Genomic DNA, 9,237 nt, shown 5'->3' with positions numbered 1-9,237 from the left:
TTTTACTCTAAATAACAACTGACAGATAAAGCAAGGTTATTCAGATTTGGGTATTGGCAGATATTCTCTCAAAAATGCACAAAATGAATCTGTCATTGCAAGGAAAACCACTTGGTAATTGTTGCCAATGACACAATTTGAACTTCAACGCAAAAATTAAAATTTTGGGAAACGTGTATCCACCGCAGTGGGCTTGACATTTTCTCAACTTAAAGACTTTTTTTTTTTGATGTTCTAGTCTTTTATTGGATGAATGTTGATAACAGTAATTTAAAGAATTGTAAGCCCTTTCTAAATACATTGAATAGACATTTACAGTTTGCTGTGAGGAGAAGAAGAAATGAGTAAGGTCATTGTTTTTGAGAAGTTTATAATCTAAGAGGGGAAGTACGTGCTATACATTATGTAAACATGAGGACTGAGTAACTGTGTTGTACAGTGGAACTTGATAAGTAGTGTAGAACAATGTCTGGGGAGTTGAGAGTGGCAGAAAAATATGGAACGCTTCATGAATTTGCGTGTCATCCTTGCACAGGGGCCATGCTAACCTTATCTGTATCGTTCCAGTTTTAGTATATGTGCTGCCGAAGTGTGCACTAAAGACTTTTCTGATGACATTGGTGGTGAAATTACTAAATACATTTTTTCCTATTGTAGGATGTAATGGAATATGTTAAAACCTGGGAGGTCTACATAACTCAGCAGCCAGTGCTTTCCAAATGGTCAAGGGATAATGTTACAAAGCCATGCATGGATAAAGATCCATTCAAAGTGCAATAGAGACCAACAGATTTTAATGTAACAGAGAAGGAGAAGTTCACTGATGTGTTTTCAGATTTCACAGAGCAACTAAACTTTAAGAACTGTCACTTGTCAAATTTCAGTGTCGCATCAGAGAAGAATATACACGATTATTTGAAAAGGCTATGTGTCTGTGAGGGTGGATTTTCTTCATGTACTTCAACCAGAGCAATGTCTTGAAATTGAATGTAGAAGCGGACGTGAGAATCTAGGTGTCTTTTATTAAGTTCTATACTAGGTATGCAACAATTTAAAACAAGGCAATTATTCTCACCAGTTTTCTGGTTTGGAAAACAATGATACTTTTCATAAAAATATGTTATTTATGTTAATATATAATGCCTTTATTATTGCTATTTTAATACATAAAGAAATATTAACATTTTTTGTTTTCAATTTATAATACTATAAATATTGAGTCTCAATATGGATCTTCAATAATTTGGGGGTGTAAAGGGGTCCTATGAACAAAAACCTTGAGAAGTACGGTTTTAGTGTGCAATTCAATACCACATGTCACCAGGAGGTGGCGCCACGAACATACAGTGGACGCTCCCCAGCCCTGGCTTAAATTTAAGGCTTTGAGGATGGTCCCAAACCTGCAGGGAGGAAACAAGCACAGTTTAGTGGCAGCACCTCCATTAGTGAGTGCTGGTCCATCTGCACCTGACCTTGAGGCTGGAAAGCAACTCTGGATTCCCAGCTGTCAAACGAGATCAGACTTTTCCCTGAAGGAAACCCTCTACTTCTCTGACCACTCTTTGCACCAAGAGAACGATATCTTACTGTGAACATCAAGTTACTGTGAGACTTGGCCCTGGCTTTATCCTTCACTGTCTGCAAACTCAATTTCTCTCACTAAATTTACAGAAGCAGTTCTCTGCATGATAACTCACAATTCTGTAGCTATCATATACATAGAAATGCCAATTTCCTAGTATCATGAAAAAGTATATGATAGAGTATATATTCATGCAGTGTGTTCCTTGGGAAATTTGTTCTGAAAAAGCCACATCATTCCAAAGATGTAATGCGTACCACCTGGAATGTAATTGTGATGATTGTAGGCTAAACTCTGTCAGGTCTCCATTCCTAATCATCCAGCCCCATGAGCAATGCTCTAAAATGTTGATGTTTCCCCTCCATGTATTGATGTCAGTGCACTCAGAGATCATCCATCCCTTCTAACTTACAGTTGCTCTAAACAGTGAAATGTGAGGATATTACTGTACTGAGCTTCAGTTCTGGAGCAGAGCCACTTCCTTTACTGACCTTTTTTCTCTGTTTCCTGTTCTGCGTCTGAATCCCCCTTGCTGTGCTGGTGCAGGCTCTCTTCTTTGTTCCTCCTGATTTTCATTCCTCTGCCTTCCTCAAGGGAATCCCTGTGCCTTGTGCTGACTTAACACCCCCTGGCCTTGCTCTGGATGACTCACACTCACTGCCCTCCACCTACCACCAGACGAGAAAAGGCAGTGGCTCTTTCTTCATCTGCAGAAGAGGAACCCCATCTATATCTGGCATGTATAGAAGAGAGTATAATTTCCTGGGGTAACTCACTTATCACAGTGCCTTCTACCCTGCCTTCCAGAGAGCCAGGTAAACTAGCTTGACCATCAATGCCAGAGTTGGTTGATATCCAAGACCAAATCTATTGGACTGAGAATTTCTGGGGGCTTCAGTTTCTGGAGTCTTCTCAGCCTCTGGGCTCTGGCTTCCCTTCCTCCTGGTTCTGTTCTGTCCCATGATGTATGAACCTCAATACCTTCTTTGTGTTTTACCAGAAGCCTGCCCGCTCAAAGCACTGGTGAGCACTGTGCACCTGTGGGACACTTTAGGGGAGTTCACAGGAGGACATCGATAGAAATCACGTTGCCATGGAGTCGTAAGCTTTACCATTTTCCTTTGCCAGATCCCCCCCTCACCTGGTCCCAGCCACCTCCACCTTGCATGCTCTTTTCTCCCCATCCTTCCTTTGCTCTCATCTCTCCCTTGTCTTCCTGAATCATAAGGACTTTTCCTTCTTTAGGAAGAAAGGCTGCTTTTGCCTTCCCTCCTGTGGCTTGGTTCCAGGAAGGACCCCCTCCTTGAAGGTGTCACCATCCATCCTGGTATATATCAAGTTATATTCGGAAAAACAAAACAAAACAAAACAAGAGAAGCTCTTTTGGCTAAATAACTGATGACAATTTTTCTACCTCATTATTATTTTAGCTTGCAGCTTCTATTAAATTGGGATCCCACAAGCAGACCTCAATTCAAGAGTTTTCACGAGAGTGGTTTATTTGGGAGGTGGCAGTGAATGGGAGGAAAAGCAATAAGAGCAGCAGAGCACTTACAGATGAAGGTGCTGGAACATTCCTGTACAAGTCTTTATGGGACACATGCTTTCATTTCTTCTGGGAAATGCCTGGCAGCAGAATGGCTGGGTCATATGCAAGATTTAGGTTTAATTTTTTAGGAGATTGCCAAACTTTTCCAAAGTGGTTGTAACCTTTTACATTTGCATCAGCTTTGTGTGTGTGAGGGATCCAGTTTTCCAGGATCTGTATGCCGAAAATTACAAAGCAATGCTGAGAAAAATTAAAGCAGCCAGGTGCGTGTTCGTGGGTCACAAGGCTCAAGGGTGTTAAGGTGTTCATTCTCCCCAAACTGATGTACAGATTCAATGCAATACTGATCAAAATCCCAGCAGGCATTTTTAGGAGTAAAAATTGATAAGCTGATTTTAAAATTCATACAGAAATGCAAAAGACCTGGGACAGAAAAAATAACTTTTTTTTTTTTTTTTTTTTTCCCAGGGGTTAGGTTTTGGAGGCAGGATAATAGGCCAGTTAGAAGGGATCACTTTTTTTTTTTTTTTTTTTTTTAAGAAATTCACGTTCTTTTATTTATTTATTTATGACTGTGTTGCGTCTTCGTTTCTGTGCGAGGGCTTTCTCTAGTTGTGGCAAGTGGGGACCAGTCTTCATCGCGGTGCGTGGGCCTCTCACCATCGCGGCCTCTCTTGCTGCGGAGCACAGGCTCCAGACGCGCAGGCTCAGCAGTTGTGGCTCACGGGCCCAGCTGCTCCGCGGCATGTGGGATCTTCCCAGACCAGGGCTCGAACCCGTGTCCCCTGCATTGGCAGGCAGATTCTCAACCACTGCGCCACCAGGGAAGCCCAGATAAAATAACTTTGAGAAAAGAACAACAGAGTTGAAGGGATAATTTGACCTGATTTCAAGAATTCTCATAAATATGGGCAATGTTTAAAAATTCTGAGGCCCAGTCCATGCTGCAGATGGTTTAAATCTCAGTCTCTAAGGGTGGGGCCCAGCAGCAGGAGGTTTTGAGGCCCCCCTAGCTAATTCCTCTGTGCAGCCCACACTGAAAATCCCTTTTAAAAGATTCTTAAGTGAATATATTTCATGAGACCACTAGGGGGCATCCTAAGCTTATGACTGCCAGGGAATTGCCCTTCCATCTAATAGAGGGTCACCCTGGCAGCCTAATTTTTTCAGGTAATCAGATAAGTGGGGGGAAGGAGGAAAGAATAAAGAAAATAAGACTGATGGTCACTGCCTTTGGTAGTTCTTTAAAAAATGCATTAAATATTCACAGAGCATGGGGATTGAGAATGCCTTTATCGGTTTTTGATTCTGTGTTGATGGCATCTTGGTGTGAAAAGATGGTGTGAAAAGATTCTGTGTGATGGCATCTTGGTCTGCTACTTACAGATCTGGGTGGCTGATAAAATTTTAGACTTAGCCTGGCATTTGAAACCTTATCAAACTTGGTTCTAGTTTAAACTTCTATGCTCTTCTGAGCTCTCCCAGACCCCTACATAAACCCTCTGTTTCAGCCACCCTGAAGGGTGGTTAAGGTCTAGTGTAATCACCTTCTTCCAAACTTGATGTCCAACTCCCTCTGACCTTTGAGTTCCCCGGACAGAGAACGCTCAAGTTGCCCGTGCCCAGGTCGCCCTCTGGTTCCCTCCGGCCCTCAGGGACCCCTCCCTCCCCAGAGCCCCGTAACACCTCATCAGGACACTCACTGGGAACTTATTACAGGACACCCCCTGTAATTTTGAATTGCTTCATACCTTGTCTGATTGACCATTTCAGAAAGCTCTTTGAGTCCTGGGACCCCACCTTTAATTTAATAACCGTTGGTAGCGCTTGCATGTAGATGGTTGATTGACATTTGCTTGATGAAAAATTTTGTATGATTAGTTGATCTTAAAGTGAGCTTCCTGAGAAAAGGTTGATTTTTACCCTAGTGCTTAGCATCCTGCCTAGAACAGTGCGGGGCCTTGATACATGAACGTTGCCTTGAGATAAATGTGTCCACGTTCAATATTTCCTTGCTTTAAGCTGAGTCTTTTTTCTCCTCCTCCTCCTTTTTCTCCTTCTCTGACCCTTTTAAAAAGACAGCTTGGTGCAGTCTGCCTCTGGGCTGCCGTATTTCCTTCCCTCTTCCCGCCTCCCCTCCCCTCTCCTCTCCTCTCCTCTCTCTTTCTTAATACGTGTGCATCTGCGGTAGAATGAAAAACATATGTTTGGTCTCTGCCCCCAGTTTCTGGCACAGAGCTTCCAAAACCCTTGTAACTTCCTGAGTGACAGGGATGCTGGGAGCATCTTTTGTTCTAATATTGGGTTTTTGACCCCAGTTCCTGACATGGAGCTCCTGAATTCCTTGGATTTCTGGGGTGATAGGAGCATATTTTGTTCTAATGAGGTGACTCTGGGCGGGCTCCCGGATGGCTTCAGGATGGAGGCTGGTCACCAGAAAGACAAAGACATGATTGGAAGCTTGGGACTTTCAGCTCCATCCTCCATCCTCCAGGAAGGGAGACTGGAGATTGAGTTAATGGTGGATCATGCCTACATGGTGAAGCTTCCATAAAAAAAAAAATCCCTAAACTGCGGGGTTCAGAGAGTTTCTGGGCTGCTGAACACATCCACGTGTGTGGGGGTGATGCACCCCAACCCCACGAGGACAGAAGATCCTGAGCAGGGGACCCTTCCAGACCTTGCCCTATGTACCTCTTCATCTAGCTGTTCATCTGTATCCTTTATCATATTCTTTATAATAAACCAGCAAATGTAAGCATCTCCCTGAGTTCTGTGAGCCATTTCCACAAGTTAAGGAACCTGGGAAGGGTTGTGGGAACCTCAGATCTACATCTGATTGGTCAGAAGTACAGGTGGTGTGACGACCTTGGGAGTGGGGACGTCCTTGTGGGGCTGGTTCCCTAACTGTGGGGTCTTTGCTGACTCTGGGTAGTTAGTGTCAGAATTGAATTAAATTGTAAGACACCCCCTACAGCTGAGGTCGGGAGAGTGGCGGTTGTTAGAAGAAAAACCCTGCACATTAGTGTCAGAAGTACTGTGAGGGGAGAAATTGTTTCCCTCGAGCTTTTTTTATTAACACATTAAATGACAAGATTGAAGTAGTGATAAGCAGAATAGTCGAGATACTTACAACTCTGATGCGGTCTGCACGTAGCTTGATGTTATTGGTGACAGAGTCACAGGAACCACCAATGCTACTCTGGTTTATCAACCGACATTCACGGTTGAAAGCAAGGAAATATTGAACAAAATGTTAAATTGTGGTAGAATTCAGTGAACATAAAGATGTAATTTCTCAGGACTTCCCTGGTGGCGCAGTGGTTAAGAAGCTGTCTGCCAATGCAGGGAACACGGGTTCAATCCCTGGTCCAGGAAGATCCCACATGCCGCAGAGCAACTAAGCCCATGTGCCACAACTACTGAAGCCCGCGTGCCTAGAGTCGGTGCTCTGCAACAAGAGAAGCCACCGCAACGAGAAGCCTGCGCACCGCAACAGAGTAGCCCCCGCTCGCTGCAACTAGAGAAAGCCCGCGCGCAGCAACAAAGACCGAACACAGCCAAAAATAAATAAATAACTTAAAAAAAAATGTAATTTCTCCCCATATATGCTCAAGAATCCTCTCCATTCTATCTAGAAACCTCTGGTGCCAGGGGAGAGGTCTGTGGTCTCCCAGGTTAAAAACCTCTCTTGTAGCACAATATGTTGAGTACATATTTTTCTTTCATGGTCAAATGAATTCTCTTTTTCTTTTTATTAAAAAAATTCAAATCTTCAGAAAAGTTTCTAGGCTGCTACCTTTGAGTGTAAGGTCACATGGGTAACCTGAGGCCAACGTCGGTGGTTCTCAAACTGAAGCATCAGAATCACCAGGGCTTTTCTCCTAGTACTGCTGATGCAGGTGTGGACTGAGAGTCTTCATTTCCAGCAAGTTTCCAGGCAATGCTGATGTTGCTGGTGTGGGATGCTTCTTGGAGAACCACTCCCTTATGAGAGTTTGGCCTTCTGACACGCCGAGGGCTGGAATTGGGCGAGTGACCAACTGGGAAGGAGAGTTGGACACAGTCCAGGTGAAGCAGGAAGAGCTGCTGTGTGTGCTTGTGACATGAGGGGGCTTTGGGGGGGTGGGTAGCAGGGGGGATGGGCTACGTGTGCCACTGGAGACAGAGCCGGGTGGCAGGTGACTTGGATGTCCCACCTTACTTTGCCAGCAGCTGGGGCTGTCACCCTCCAGCTTGCTGACATTGTCCAGAGCCAGGACTTCCACCTGCATCACCTGTGCCCCTGCACACAGGGAGAGTGGCACCCTCAGTGGCAGTGTCTACCCATCGGGGTCCCTGAAGATATTCCCAACCTCCCCGTTCCCACACCCACGTGCTTCCAAGTGGCTTGAGAGCCTGCTGCCCACAGCAGGGACCCACTCACTGCATCTCACTTTAACAGCCACCTCGACCTTTCCTGTCTCACCCTCTCCTCTCTCTCCCCCCTGCTTCCTGGAATCACCTTCCAAATAAAATGACCCGCTTCCCAGTGCTTGCCTCAGGGACTCTTTGGGGGAAACGCAACCGAAGATGTGCATTCAAATCCTGGCCTGCCCCTCACTCTCTGGGTGCCTCAGGAGTGAATCAGTCTCTCGAGCTCTGTTTTTGCATCAGAACCTCGAGGACCACACTACCTACTTCCCAGTTATTGCCAGGATGGATTAACATCATATTCAGGATGAACAGATGAACTGGGCCAGTGCCTGCAGTGGGTACAGGAGCTCAGGAGCATTTAGTCCCCTCCTCCCTTGAGACTGGCTGCAACCTGCGAGGAAGGAGGAAGAAGGCAGAGGAAAGAATTAATTTGTCAGACCCGTGAAGCCCGCAGGCGCGGGGTTTGCATCCCTGCGGTGATCCGGTGTGAGTGTGCGGGTCGCGGCTCCGTTCCCCGAGGGTGCAGCTTTCACTCTTAGAGAATCGGACTGACAGTAAAAACATGCGTGGTGGCCTTGCATGCTTTGAGCCGTCTTGCTTCGAGCCGTCTTGCTTCTGTCCTGGGATTTAAAAATCCTCATCTGCAGCACCTTCTCTCACAAAACATATTAGGTTTTAGCTATTGAGTTTTGAGTGGGGAAGATTGCCTCATTGATCATCTGACAACACGCCCTTGCCTTTTCCCTCTCTACCCCATCTTACTTCAGGAAGTGGGTTTGCCTTTTTTATTTTTTATTTTATTTTTATTTTATTATTTTTTTTCCCTTTAACATCTTTATTGGAGTATAATTGCTTTACAATGGTGTGTTAGTTTCTGCTGTATAACAAAGTGAATCAGCTATATGTATACATATATCCCCATATCCCCTCCCTCTTGCGTCTCCCTCCCACGCTCCCTATCCCACCCCTCTAGGTGGACACAAAGCAGTGACCTGATCACCCTGTGCTATGCAGCTGCTTCCCACTAGCTATCTATTTTACGTTTGGTAGTGTATATATGTCAATGCTACTCTCTCACTTCGTCCCAGCTTACCCTTCCCCCTCCCTGTGTCCTCAAGTCCATTCTCTACGTCTGTGTCTTTATTCCTGTCCTGCCCCTAGGTCCATCAGAACCATTTTTGTTTTTTAGATTCCATATATATGTGTTAGCATACGATATTTGTTTTTCTCTTTCTGACTTACTTCACTCTGCATGACAGACTCTAAGTCCATCCACCTCACTACAAATAACTCAATTTCGTTTCTTTTTATGGCTGAGTAATATTCCATTGTATATATGTGCCGTATCTTTTTTATCCATTCATCTGTTGATGGACACTTAGGTTGCTTCCATGTCCATGTAAATAGAGCTGCGATGAACATTGTGGTACATGACTCTTTTTGAATTATGGTTTTCTCAGGGTATATGCCCAGTGGTGGGATTGCTGGGTCATATGGTAGTTCTATTTTTAGTTTTTTAAGGAACCTCCATACTGTTCTCCATAGTGGCTGTATCAATTTACATTCCCACCAACAGTGCAAGAGGGTTCCCTTTTCTCCACACCCTCTCCATCATTTATTGTTTGTAGATTTTTTGATGATGGCCATTCTGACCAGTGTAAGGTGATACCTCATTATAGTTTTAATTTGA

General features: G+C 44.5%; 1 non-coding gene across 1 annotated transcript; it reads right to left on the bottom strand.

Annotated features, from left to right (window-relative positions):
- Positions 1-490: 490 nt before the first annotated feature.
- Positions 491-597, bottom strand: LOC118882146. The gene has a single exon (XR_005016697.1). It is a non-coding gene; the product is annotated as a U6 spliceosomal RNA (small nuclear RNA).
- Between the last annotated feature and the right edge of the window lie 8,640 nt (positions 598-9,237).

The sequence above is a fragment of the Balaenoptera musculus genome, chromosome 15 (genome assembly GCF_009873245.2).
Source record: "Balaenoptera musculus isolate JJ_BM4_2016_0621 chromosome 15, mBalMus1.pri.v3, whole genome shotgun sequence".
NCBI classification, from domain to species: domain Eukaryota; kingdom Metazoa; phylum Chordata; class Mammalia; order Artiodactyla; family Balaenopteridae; genus Balaenoptera; species Balaenoptera musculus.
This window is presented reverse-complemented; position numbering and strand designations above follow the sequence as displayed.